The sequence below is a fragment of the Tenrec ecaudatus genome (assembly GCF_050624435.1).
Source record: "Tenrec ecaudatus isolate mTenEca1 chromosome 1 unlocalized genomic scaffold, mTenEca1.hap1 SUPER_1_unloc_15, whole genome shotgun sequence".
NCBI classification, from domain to species: Eukaryota; Metazoa; Chordata; class Mammalia; order Afrosoricida; family Tenrecidae; genus Tenrec; species Tenrec ecaudatus.
In genome coordinates this window covers 1,620,891-1,635,478 of record NW_027457555.1, presented here as the reverse complement: position 1 = coordinate 1,635,478, position 14,588 = coordinate 1,620,891, and positions in this window count along the sequence as shown.

Below are 14,588 nucleotides of genomic sequence, written 5' to 3'. Positions count from 1 at the left end.
ATATACTATGTTTTCCTACTTCTGTTCTTTCCTCTTTGGTTCCAACATTTGCACTCCAATCACCAATAATTACCAATTTATCTTGATTGTATGTTAGAATTTTGCATGATTAATGATTTCTTCAAACATATGATCAACAACAAAAAAGGTGACCATAAATGTGGATTTCTCCAGATGGAATACACAGAAATCAAATTGACTACACCTGTGGGAAGAGACAATAAAAGAAGCTCAATATCAGCAACTGAAACCAGTCCAGGGGCTGATTGTGGAACAGATCAGCTATTGTTCATATGTGAGCTCAAGTTGAAGTTCAAGAAAGTGCAAACAAGTACACGAGAGTCAATATACAACCCTGATAATAACCCAACAAATTTTGAGAACATCTCTGAATAAAGCACAGTGTCATTTAAAAAAAATGAAATAAAGAAAAGATACAAGTGCTTGTCAGAAGAGACTCTGAAACTTACTCTTAATCAGAGAGTAGCTAAGGCAAATGGAAGAAATGATGAAGTAAAGAGCTAAATAGAAAATTTCAAAGGACAACTCGAGAATTCAAAGTAAAATATTATTCCAAAATGTGCAACGGCCTAGAGTTAGAAAACCCAAACAGAACATATTCAGCATATCTTAAACTGAAAGAACTGAAGAAAAATGTCAAGTCTCGAAGTGCAATATTAAAAAATTCTATGGGCAAAATATTGAATGATGAAGGAAACATCTGAGGAAGATGGAAACAATATGGAGTCACTGTATCAAAAAGAATAGACCAACATTCAACCATTTCAGGAGGTAACATATGAGCAAGAACCAATGGTCAGGAAAGAAGAAATTCAAGATGCATGGAAAGCACTAGCCCAAAACAAGATGCCAGGAATTGCTGGAATATCTAGTGAAATGTTTCCACAAGCTGATAAAGCACTGGCAGCACTCACTCATCTATGTCAGGAAATTTGGAATACAGCTACTTGGCTAACGGACTGGAAGAGATCCATATGTGTATACATACCAAAGAAGGGAGACCAACGGAATGGTCAAATTATGTAACACTATCATTGGCATCACATGTGAGTCAAATTGTACTGAAGCTAATACAACAACAGTTGCATTAATTCATTGACAGAAAGTTACCATATTCAGCATTCAAGAGCCATCGTGGCACAGTAGTTACAGGTTGGATTGCAAACCCCAAGGTCAGCAGTTCAAAACCACCAGTCACTCCGTGGGAGAAAGGCAAGGTTTTCTACTCCCATAATGAGTTACAGTCTCAGAAACTCACAGGGGCAGTTAGTTCTACCCTATACTATAGGGTCAGGATGAGTTGTCATCAACTACAAGGCAGTGAGTTTGGTTTCCCAGAGATTTAAGCCAGATTCAGAAGAGGATGTGGAACAAAGCATATCAGATATCAGATGGATCTTGCCTGAAAGCAGTGAATACCCAAAAGATGTTTACTTATGTTTTATTAACACCCAAGGTATCTGACTGTGTGGATCATAACAAAACATGGATAGTTTTGAGAAGGGAATTCCAGAACACATTGTCTTGCTCATGTGAAACTTGTACATGGATTAAGAAGCAGCAGCACAAATAGAACAAGGGTAGATTGCATGGTTTAAGAATCAAGAAAGGTGTGCATCCAGGTTGCACCCACTTTTTCAATCTGTATGGTGAGCAAATAATCAGAGAAGCCAAATTATATGAAGAAGAACACAGAATCAGATTTGGAGGAAATATTATTAACAACCTGCTATATGCAGATGACACAGTTTGGCTTGCTGACAAGGATGGGGGACTTGAAGAACTTGCTGGCGATGATCAAGGATTGCAGCCTTCAATGTGGGATACAACTCAACACAAAGAAAACCAAAATCCTCACAACTGAACCAATAGGTAACATGATGATAAATCGAGAAAAACTTGAAGTTGTCAAGGATTTTGTCTTCTCTGGATCCACAAGCAATGCTCCTGGAAGCAGCAGTCAAGAGATGAAAAGATACATTGCACTGGGTAGATCTGCTGCATAAGAGCTCTTTAGAATGTTGAAAAGTTAGGATGTTACTTTAAGCAGGAAGTGCACCTGATCCAAACCATGGTATTTTCATTTGCCTCATCGGCATATGAAAAGCTTGCCATTGAGTGAAGAAGACCCAGGTAAACTGTATGAATTTGAACCATGGTACTGGCAAAGAATATTGACTGTCAAAAGAACAAACAAAATCTGTCTTGGAAGTACGGCCAGAATTCCCATTAGAAGTAAGGATGGTGAGACTTTGGACATGTTGTCAGTGGAGACCAGTCCCTGGAGAGGCATCATGCTTAGAAAAATGGAAGGGCTGTGAAAAAAGGTTGAAGGCCCTTGAAGAGCTGGATTGACACAGTGACTACAACAAGAGGACTGAACATAGGAACACTTGGGTGGATGGAGGAGGAGCTGTTATTGTTATATTCTGCTGTGAATAGGTTTGCCATGGACCAGAACCAACGGGATGGCAAACTAACAACAACAACAACAACAAAACAGGGAGAGAAATTAAAAAGCCAAACTCACTGCCATTGAGTTGACCTTGATTCAGAGCAACCCTGGAGGACAGGGTAGAACTGGCACCCGTGAGTTTCCCGAGAGTGTAACTTTTCACAGGAGGGGAAAGCCTGTTTAACCTACTACTTAGCAGCCCAGCCCATCACCAGGGCTCCACAAGGATAGAGAGAAGCACTGTTAGGGCTGGATATGGCAGAGGCTGTATACTGGTACATATGAGGGCTGGAGGTACAGGGAATCCAGGGTGGACGATATCTTCAGGACCAAGGGTGTGAGGGGCGATGCTGGGAGAGTGGAGGGTGAGTGGGTTGGAAAGGAGGAACTGATTACAAGGATCCACATGTGACCTCTTCCCTGGGAGAGGGACAGCAGAGAACCGGGGAAGGGAGACTCCGGATAGGGCAAGATATAACAAAATAATGATGTATAAATTACCAAGGGCACATGAGGGAGGGGGGAAGGGGAGGGAGGGGAAAAAAAGAGGACCTGATGCAAAGGGCTTAAGTGGAGAGCAAATGCTTTGAGAATGATTGGGGTAGGGAATGTATGGATGTGCTTTATACAATTGATGTATGAATATGTATGGATTGTGATAAGAGTTGTATGAGTCCCTAGTAAAATGTAAAAAAAGAAAAGAGGAGAAAAAAATGATTAGGGCAAAGACTGTACAGATGTGCTTTATACAATTGATGTATGTATATGTATGGATTGTGGTAAGAGTTGTTGGAGTCCCTAATAAAATGTAAAAGAAGAAAAGAGAAAAAAAAATGATTAGGGCAAAGACTGTACAGATGTGCTTTATACAATTGATGTATGTATATGTATGAACTGTGAAAAGAATTGTATCAGCCCCAGTAAATTGTTAAAAAAAAAAAAAAAAGAGAGAGATAGTGTCTGGGGCCTTAAAGGCTTGAAGGTGAACAAGCGGCCATCTAGCTCAGAAGCAAAAAAGCCCACATGGAAGAAGCACACCAGCCTGTGCGATCTCAAGATGCCAAAGGGACCAGTATAAGGCATTATGCTATATATATATATATATATATATATATATATATATATATATATATATATATACACATACATAATAGTGAATGAAGGGGGAAGTGCAGAATGGTGACCCAAAGCCCATTTGCTGGCCACTGGATATCCCCTCACAGAGGAGTTTAGAAGAGGAGATGGGTCAGTCAGGGTGCGATGTAGTACCGAAGAAAAACACAGCTTTCCCCCAGATCCTGGATGCTTCCTCCCCCCAACTACCATGATCCATATTCTACCTTGCAGGACTGGATAGGGCAGAGGTTGTACACTGGTACATATAGGAGCTGGAGGCACAGGGAATCCACGGTGGATGATACCTTCAGGACCAGGAGTGTGAGGGGCGATACTGGGAGAGTGGAGGGTGAGTGGGTTGGAAATGGGGAACAGATTACAAGGATCCACATGTAACCTCCTCCCTGGGAGACAGACAGCAGAGAAGGGGGGGAGGGAGACTCCGGATAGGACAAGATATGACAAAATAACAATCTGTGGATTATCAAGGGCTCATGAGGGAGTGGGGAGCGGGAGGGAGGGTAAAAAAAAAGAGGACCTGATGCAAAGGGCTTAAGTGGAGAGCAAATGCTTTGAGAGTGATTAGGGCAAATAATGTACAGATATGCTTTATACAATTGATGTATGTATATGTATGGATTGTAATAAGAGTTGTATGAGCCCCAAAAAAATGTTTAAAAAAAAGAGTTCCAGTCTCAGAAACTCACAGGTGCAGTTCTACCCTATCCTATAGAGTTGCCATGAGTTGGCATCAACTGAATGGCAGGAAGGACACATAAAGATTCAGACCTGGGCTTAGTTTGGGTTCTCACTGAAGCAGACCCTGGCCAAAGACTTAAAGGCAATGAGCTTATTTAGGAAACTCTGAGCATGCAGATAATGAAGTGGCATTGTGAGCCAGTGGAGGGAAGGCCACTGATAACAAATAGATTGTGAATCCAATTATAAACATGGGAACCTGCTGCTTAATCACTTAGGAAGTCTCCAGGGGTAGGTGTAGCACACGCCTCTCAGAGTTTTGCCATCCAAGGAGTGAGGGGCCTGGTCAGGGCTGTTCCCAGGGGCATATGTTCCTCAGCACATTCAGGCAGCACCAGCAAAGGGACCTTCAGAGCTGGCCCTTGGTGACTGAGGCAAGTACACGGAATCAGGAACTTGGGAGTGAAGAGAAGGAGCACCGGGAGTGTCTGCTACAGGTTGGAGACTGGAAAGTCAACTCGGTGCTCCTCAAGGGGACAGGCGCTCCCCTCTCTGGATCTCACTTTTAACATCGATACACAAAGGTCGATTCTGTGAGGGTCACAGACTGAGGACTCCCATGGCCAAATGAGGACCTGTGTGGACTCTGGTTGGCCTGCTTATTCACTGCCATCTAGAAGATTCCAACTCACAGTGACCCTGTAAGACCGAGCAGAACTGCCCCTGTGGTTTTCCGAGGCTGAAATTCTATATGGACTAGAAAGTCTCATCTCTGCACAGCCCCCCACCCTATCCCCCACCCCCCGCTCCCCCAGTGTGACTGGTGGTTTCAAACTACTGACCTTCTAGTTAGCTGCCCAACACATAACGCACTGTGCCATCAAGGCTCTTTGGCCTACCTGGCTTCTATCCAATGTTATTGAATCGCCTTTGAAAAATTCAGGAGGTTTTTAAGAAAACAGGAATTTTGACTTTCTCTAGAAAAATCGATCTGGCATCACTGGAACCTAAACTGGAGGATCCACAATTCCACGTGGCTCTGGGAATCTCAACATTTCTTCCTCCTGCTCAAAGTAAAATGGTTTAAGGGGACCTTTCACAGCTGGTGGGCTGGTCTCCTTTCTAGAAAGTTGCCCCTGTAAAGAAAATGCATCTTTCTTCCCTTTTACCTAGTTGGGGGTGGTGAGGGTAGCAGGAGACATTGGGTTAAGGAAAAACAGTCCAGGTAGCTTCAGTCTGCCCTGCCAGGGCTTTAGAGTCCAAGCCTTTTTTGCTCCAGCTGACTGGCCTGCCTGCTGTTTCCAGGGCAGCCCCACCATCTGTTCCCAGATGCAGGGAGGGAGCCGATTTTCCTTCATCACACCTGCCCCAAACTCAGGCCCAGAACTACTGTCTAAACACAGAACAACTTTTGTCTGTGGCCAAATGTGGGACCCCAGATTTCTTCCCTCTTTCCCGATACTCCTTCAGTGACTTGATGACCTGGGCCAGGCTGAAATGAATTAGCTTGCTCCTCACAGCTGGCTGCTGGGTTCCAGTCAACTCCCAGAGAGCTCTGGCTGTGCCCATCAGTAGAAGTGGGAGTTGAGTACCCTCAGCTCTTGGCTGAGCAGCTCTGTCAGTCTGTAGCTGTTGACTGTAGCTGGTTCTGACAGCCAGTCTAGCTGGTGCTTTAAGTCATTTCAGTCGCTCCACCTCAGCTGTGATTAGTCTAGTCTCTGTAGCCTCAGAGGGAGGGGAAAACAAAACACCTCAATGACTTTGAATCAGAGTGGGTTATCCTCTTTTAAAAGGCAGAAAGTCTGAATTGGAGGATATTTTGGGGGTTCTCTTTTATGCATTTCACATTTATGAAATAAGAACTAACAGTATTTGTTCCAGTAAGTGGATCAGAACCACCTAAGGGCCCACTCCTCCCACCAGGCCACGCCTCACTAAGAATAGAGGTCCATCACTTGTCTGGCATTTTGTGGTACTGTGGTGACTTTTGTTTTGTGTGATACTGGGAGCTATGTGATTGGCATTTCATATACCAGCAGGGTCACCCAAAGAGCTTCCAGACAAAGAACAGACAATGAAGAAGGAATTGGCTGCCCGCATGGGAAGAATGAGCCATTGAAAACCCTATGGATAGCAATAACATTGTCAGTTACTAGACCCCCCATGAACAACAGAAGTACATTGTCAGAATGTGTGCCAGAAGATGAGCTCTTCAACTTGGAAAGTACTCAAAATACGGCTGAGGAAGAGGAAGAGCTGACTTTTCATAGGCAAGTCGACCATAATGATGCAAATCGAGTATAGCCATCAGGACCTTCATTTGCTGATGGGGCACAACTCAAAATGAGGAGAAAGAGTTCAAATCGTCATTAATAATTGAAACTTGGGATGTATGAAATATGAATCTAGGTACATTGGAAGTCATTAAAAATGAAATGGAATACATAAAGATTGATATTGTAAGCATTAGTTAGCTGAAATGGACTGATATTGATCATTTTGAAACAGAAAATCTTATGGTTTACTCTGCTGGAAATGACACAATCAAGAGAAACAACATTGCATTCATCATCAAAAGGACATTTTAAGATCTATTTTAATGTACAATGCTATCTTTGATAGGATGCTATCTAGCCCCCTTCAAGGAGAACCAATCAATACAACTATTGTTCAAATTTATGCACCAACCACCCAAAGCTGGTGATGTAGAAATTGAATAATTCTACCACCATATTCAGTCCCAAATTTGTCAGACTTGCTATCAAAATGCTATTGGAATGCAAAAGTTGAAAACAAAGAGGAAGGATCAGTAGTTGAAAAATATGGTCTTGGTGATAGAAACCAAGCTGGAGATCACATGACAGAGTTTGCAAGACCAATAAATTGCTGATAGCATATACTATGTTTTCCTACTTCTGTTCTTTCCTCTTTGGTTCCAACATTTGCACTCCAATCACCAATAATTACCAATTTATCTTGATTGTATGTTAGAATTTTGCATGATTAATGATTTCTTCAAACATATGATCAACAACAAAAAAGGTGACCATAAATGTGGATTTCTCCAGATGGAATACACAGAAATCAAATTGACTACACCTGTGGGAAGAGACAATAAAAGAAGCTCAATATCAGCAACTGAAACCAGTCCAGGGGCTGATTGTGGAACAGATCAGCTATTGTTCATATGTGAGCTCAAGTTGAAGTTCAAGAAAGTGCAAACAAGTACACGAGAGTCAATATACAACCCTGATAATAACCCAACAAATTTTGAGAACATCTCTGAATAAAGCACAGTGTCATTTAAAAAAAATGAAATAAAGAAAAGATACAAGTGCTTGTCAGAAGAGACTCTGAAACTTACTCTTAATCAGAGAGTAGCTAAGGCAAATGGAAGAAATGATGAAGTAAAGAGCTAAATAGAAAATTTCAAAGGACAACTCGAGAATTCAAAGTAAAATATTATTCCAAAATGTGCAACGGCCTAGAGTTAGAAAACCCAAACAGAACATATTCAGCATATCTTAAACTGAAAGAACTGAAGAAAAATGTCAAGTCTCGAAGTGCAATATTAAAAAATTCTATGGGCAAAATATTGAATGATGAAGGAAACATCTGAGGAAGATGGAAACAATATGGAGTCACTGTATCAAAAAGAATAGACCAACATTCAACCATTTCAGGAGGTAACATATGAGCAAGAACCAATGGTCAGGAAAGAAGAAATTCAAGATGCATGGAAAGCACTAGCCCAAAACAAGATGCCAGGAATTGCTGGAATATCTAGTGAAATGTTTCCACAAGCTGATAAAGCACTGGCAGCACTCACTCATCTATGTCAGGAAATTTGGAATACAGCTACTTGGCTAACGGACTGGAAGAGATCCATATGTGTATACATACCAAAGAAGGGAGACCAACGGAATGGTCAAATTATGTAACACTATCATTGGCATCACATGTGAGTCAAATTGTACTGAAGCTAATACAACAACAGTTGCATTAATTCATTGACAGAAAGTTACCATATTCAGCATTCAAGAGCCATCGTGGCACAGTAGTTACAGGTTGGATTGCAAACCCCAAGGTCAGCAGTTCAAAACCACCAGTCACTCCGTGGGAGAAAGGCAAGGTTTTCTACTCCCATAATGAGTTACAGTCTCAGAAACTCACAGGGGCAGTTAGTTCTACCCTATACTATAGGGTCAGGATGAGTTGTCATCAACTACAAGGCAGTGAGTTTGGTTTCCCAGAGATTTAAGCCAGATTCAGAAGAGGATGTGGAACAAAGCATATCAGATATCAGATGGATCTTGCCTGAAAGCAGTGAATACCCAAAAGATGTTTACTTATGTTTTATTAACACCCAAGGTATCTGACTGTGTGGATCATAACAAAACATGGATAGTTTTGAGAAGGGAATTCCAGAACACATTGTCTTGCTCATGTGAAACTTGTACATGGATTAAGAAGCAGCAGCACAAATAGAACAAGGGTAGATTGCATGGTTTAAGAATCAAGAAAGGTGTGCATCCAGGTTGCACCCACTTTTTCAATCTGTATGGTGAGCAAATAATCAGAGAAGCCAAATTATATGAAGAAGAACACAGAATCAGATTTGGAGGAAATATTATTAACAACCTGCTATATGCAGATGACACAGTTTGGCTTGCTGACAAGGATGGGGGACTTGAAGAACTTGCTGGCGATGATCAAGGATTGCAGCCTTCAATGTGGGATACAACTCAACACAAAGAAAACCAAAATCCTCACAACTGAACCAATAGGTAACATGATGATAAATCGAGAAAAACTTGAAGTTGTCAAGGATTTTGTCTTCTCTGGATCCACAAGCAATGCTCCTGGAAGCAGCAGTCAAGAGATGAAAAGATACATTGCACTGGGTAGATCTGCTGCATAAGAGCTCTTTAGAATGTTGAAAAGTTAGGATGTTACTTTAAGCAGGAAGTGCACCTGATCCAAACCATGGTATTTTCATTTGCCTCATCGGCATATGAAAAGCTTGCCATTGAGTGAAGAAGACCCAGGTAAACTGTATGAATTTGAACCATGGTACTGGCAAAGAATATTGACTGTCAAAAGAACAAACAAAATCTGTCTTGGAAGTACGGCCAGAATTCCCATTAGAAGTAAGGATGGTGAGACTTTGGACATGTTGTCAGTGGAGACCAGTCCCTGGAGAGGCATCATGCTTAGAAAAATGGAAGGGCTGTGAAAAAAGGTTGAAGGCCCTTGAAGAGCTGGATTGACACAGTGACTACAACAAGAGGACTGAACATAGGAACACTTGGGTGGATGGAGGAGGAGCTGTTATTGTTATATTCTGCTGTGAATAGGTTTGCCATGGACCAGAACCAACGGGATGGCAAACTAACAACAACAACAACAACAAAACAGGGAGAGAAATTAAAAAGCCAAACTCACTGCCATTGAGTTGACCTTGATTCAGAGCAACCCTGGAGGACAGGGTAGAACTGGCACCCGTGAGTTTCCCGAGAGTGTAACTTTTCACAGGAGGGGAAAGCCTGTTTAACCTACTACTTAGCAGCCCAGCCCATCACCAGGGCTCCACAAGGATAGAGAGAAGCACTGTTAGGGCTGGATATGGCAGAGGCTGTATACTGGTACATATGAGGGCTGGAGGTACAGGGAATCCAGGGTGGACGATATCTTCAGGACCAAGGGTGTGAGGGGCGATGCTGGGAGAGTGGAGGGTGAGTGGGTTGGAAAGGAGGAACTGATTACAAGGATCCACATGTGACCTCTTCCCTGGGAGAGGGACAGCAGAGAACCGGGGAAGGGAGACTCCGGATAGGGCAAGATATAACAAAATAATGATGTATAAATTACCAAGGGCACATGAGGGAGGGGGGAAGGGGAGGGAGGGGAAAAAAAGAGGACCTGATGCAAAGGGCTTAAGTGGAGAGCAAATGCTTTGAGAATGATTGGGGTAGGGAATGTATGGATGTGCTTTATACAATTGATGTATGAATATGTATGGATTGTGATAAGAGTTGTATGAGTCCCTAGTAAAATGTAAAAAAAGAAAAGAGGAGAAAAAAATGATTAGGGCAAAGACTGTACAGATGTGCTTTATACAATTGATGTATGTATATGTATGGATTGTGGTAAGAGTTGTTGGAGTCCCTAATAAAATGTAAAAGAAGAAAAGAGAAAAAAAAATGATTAGGGCAAAGACTGTACAGATGTGCTTTATACAATTGATGTATGTATATGTATGAACTGTGAAAAGAATTGTATCAGCCCCAGTAAATTGTTAAAAAAAAAAAAAAAAGAGAGAGATAGTGTCTGGGGCCTTAAAGGCTTGAAGGTGAACAAGCGGCCATCTAGCTCAGAAGCAAAAAAGCCCACATGGAAGAAGCACACCAGCCTGTGCGATCTCAAGATGCCAAAGGGACCAGTATAAGGCATTATGCTATATATATATATATATATATATATATATATATATATATATATATATATATACACATACATAATAGTGAATGAAGGGGGAAGTGCAGAATGGTGACCCAAAGCCCATTTGCTGGCCACTGGATATCCCCTCACAGAGGAGTTTAGAAGAGGAGATGGGTCAGTCAGGGTGCGATGTAGTACCGAAGAAAAACACAGCTTTCCCCCAGATCCTGGATGCTTCCTCCCCCCAACTACCATGATCCATATTCTACCTTGCAGGACTGGATAGGGCAGAGGTTGTACACTGGTACATATAGGAGCTGGAGGCACAGGGAATCCACGGTGGATGATACCTTCAGGACCAGGAGTGTGAGGGGCGATACTGGGAGAGTGGAGGGTGAGTGGGTTGGAAATGGGGAACAGATTACAAGGATCCACATGTAACCTCCTCCCTGGGAGACAGACAGCAGAGAAGGGGGGGAGGGAGACTCCGGATAGGACAAGATATGACAAAATAACAATCTGTGGATTATCAAGGGCTCATGAGGGAGTGGGGAGCGGGAGGGAGGGTAAAAAAAAAGAGGACCTGATGCAAAGGGCTTAAGTGGAGAGCAAATGCTTTGAGAGTGATTAGGGCAAATAATGTACAGATATGCTTTATACAATTGATGTATGTATATGTATGGATTGTAATAAGAGTTGTATGAGCCCCAAAAAAATGTTTAAAAAAAAGAGTTCCAGTCTCAGAAACTCACAGGTGCAGTTCTACCCTATCCTATAGAGTTGCCATGAGTTGGCATCAACTGAATGGCAGGAAGGACACATAAAGATTCAGACCTGGGCTTAGTTTGGGTTCTCACTGAAGCAGACCCTGGCCAAAGACTTAAAGGCAATGAGCTTATTTAGGAAACTCTGAGCATGCAGATAATGAAGTGGCATTGTGAGCCAGTGGAGGGAAGGCCACTGATAACAAATAGATTGTGAATCCAATTATAAACATGGGAACCTGCTGCTTAATCACTTAGGAAGTCTCCAGGGGTAGGTGTAGCACACGCCTCTCAGAGTTTTGCCATCCAAGGAGTGAGGGGCCTGGTCAGGGCTGTTCCCAGGGGCATATGTTCCTCAGCACATTCAGGCAGCACCAGCAAAGGGACCTTCAGAGCTGGCCCTTGGTGACTGAGGCAAGTACACGGAATCAGGAACTTGGGAGTGAAGAGAAGGAGCACCGGGAGTGTCTGCTACAGGTTGGAGACTGGAAAGTCAACTCGGTGCTCCTCAAGGGGACAGGCGCTCCCCTCTCTGGATCTCACTTTTAACATCGATACACAAAGGTCGATTCTGTGAGGGTCACAGACTGAGGACTCCCATGGCCAAATGAGGACCTGTGTGGACTCTGGTTGGCCTGCTTATTCACTGCCATCTAGAAGATTCCAACTCACAGTGACCCTGTAAGACCGAGCAGAACTGCCCCTGTGGTTTTCCGAGGCTGAAATTCTATATGGACTAGAAAGTCTCATCTCTGCACAGCCCCCCACCCTATCCCCCACCCCCCGCTCCCCCAGTGTGACTGGTGGTTTCAAACTACTGACCTTCTAGTTAGCTGCCCAACACATAACGCACTGTGCCATCAAGGCTCTTTGGCCTACCTGGCTTCTATCCAATGTTATTGAATCGCCTTTGAAAAATTCAGGAGGTTTTTAAGAAAACAGGAATTTTGACTTTCTCTAGAAAAATCGATCTGGCATCACTGGAACCTAAACTGGAGGATCCACAATTCCACGTGGCTCTGGGAATCTCAACATTTCTTCCTCCTGCTCAAAGTAAAATGGTTTAAGGGGACCTTTCACAGCTGGTGGGCTGGTCTCCTTTCTAGAAAGTTGCCCCTGTAAAGAAAATGCATCTTTCTTCCCTTTTACCTAGTTGGGGGTGGTGAGGGTAGCAGGAGACATTGGGTTAAGGAAAAACAGTCCAGGTAGCTTCAGTCTGCCCTGCCAGGGCTTTAGAGTCCAAGCCTTTTTTGCTCCAGCTGACTGGCCTGCCTGCTGTTTCCAGGGCAGCCCCACCATCTGTTCCCAGATGCAGGGAGGGAGCCGATTTTCCTTCATCACACCTGCCCCAAACTCAGGCCCAGAACTACTGTCTAAACACAGAACAACTTTTGTCTGTGGCCAAATGTGGGACCCCAGATTTCTTCCCTCTTTCCCGATACTCCTTCAGTGACTTGATGACCTGGGCCAGGCTGAAATGAATTAGCTTGCTCCTCACAGCTGGCTGCTGGGTTCCAGTCAACTCCCAGAGAGCTCTGGCTGTGCCCATCAGTAGAAGTGGGAGTTGAGTACCCTCAGCTCTTGGCTGAGCAGCTCTGTCAGTCTGTAGCTGTTGACTGTAGCTGGTTCTGACAGCCAGTCTAGCTGGTGCTTTAAGTCATTTCAGTCGCTCCACCTCAGCTGTGATTAGTCTAGTCTCTGTAGCCTCAGAGGGAGGGGAAAACAAAACACCTCAATGACTTTGAATCAGAGTGGGTTATCCTCTTTTAAAAGGCAGAAAGTCTGAATTGGAGGATATTTTGGGGGTTCTCTTTTATGCATTTCACATTTATGAAATAAGAACTAACAGTATTTGTTCCAGTAAGTGGATCAGAACCACCTAAGGGCCCACTCCTCCCACCAGGCCACGCCTCACTAAGAATAGAGGTCCATCACTTGTCTGGCATTTTGTGGTACTGTGGTGACTTTTGTTTTGTGTGATACTGGGAGCTATGTGATTGGCATTTCATATACCAGCAGGGTCACCCAAAGAGCTTCCAGACAAAGAACAGACAATGAAGAAGGAATTGGCTGCCCGCATGGGAAGAATGAGCCATTGAAAACCCTATGGATAGCAATAACATTGTCAGTTACTAGACCCCCCATGAACAACAGAAGTACATTGTCAGAATGTGTGCCAGAAGATGAGCTCTTCAACTTGGAAAGTACTCAAAATACGGCTGAGGAAGAGGAAGAGCTGACTTTTCATAGGCAAGTCGACCATAATGATGCAAATCGAGTATAGCCATCAGGACCTTCATTTGCTGATGGGGCACAACTCAAAATGAGGAGAAAGAGTTCAAATCGTCATTAATAATTGAAACTTGGGATGTATGAAATATGAATCTAGGTACATTGGAAGTCATTAAAAATGAAATGGAATACATAAAGATTGATATTGTAAGCATTAGTTAGCTGAAATGGACTGATATTGATCATTTTGAAACAGAAAATCTTATGGTTTACTCTGCTGGAAATGACACAATCAAGAGAAACAACATTGCATTCATCATCAAAAGGACATTTTAAGATCTATTTTAATGTACAATGCTATCTTTGATAGGATGCTATCTAGCCCCCTTCAAGGAGAACCAATCAATACAACTATTGTTCAAATTTATGCACCAACCACCCAAAGCTGGTGATGTAGAAATTGAATAATTCTACCACCATATTCAGTCCCAAATTTGTCAGACTTGCTATCAAAATGCTATTGGAATGCAAAAGTTGAAAACAAAGAGGAAGGATCAGTAGTTGAAAAATATGGTCTTGGTGATAGAAACCAAGCTGGAGATCACATGACAGAGTTTGCAAGACCAATAAATTGCTGATAGCATATACTATGTTTTCCTACTTCTGTTCTTTCCTCTTTGGTTCCAACATTTGCACTCCAATCACCAATAATTACCAATTTATCTTGATTGTATGTTAGAATTTTGCATGATTAATGATTTCTTCAAACATATGATCAACAACAAAAAAGGTGACCATAAATGTGGATTTCTCCAGATGGAATACACAGAAATCAAATTGACTACACCTGTGGGAAGAGA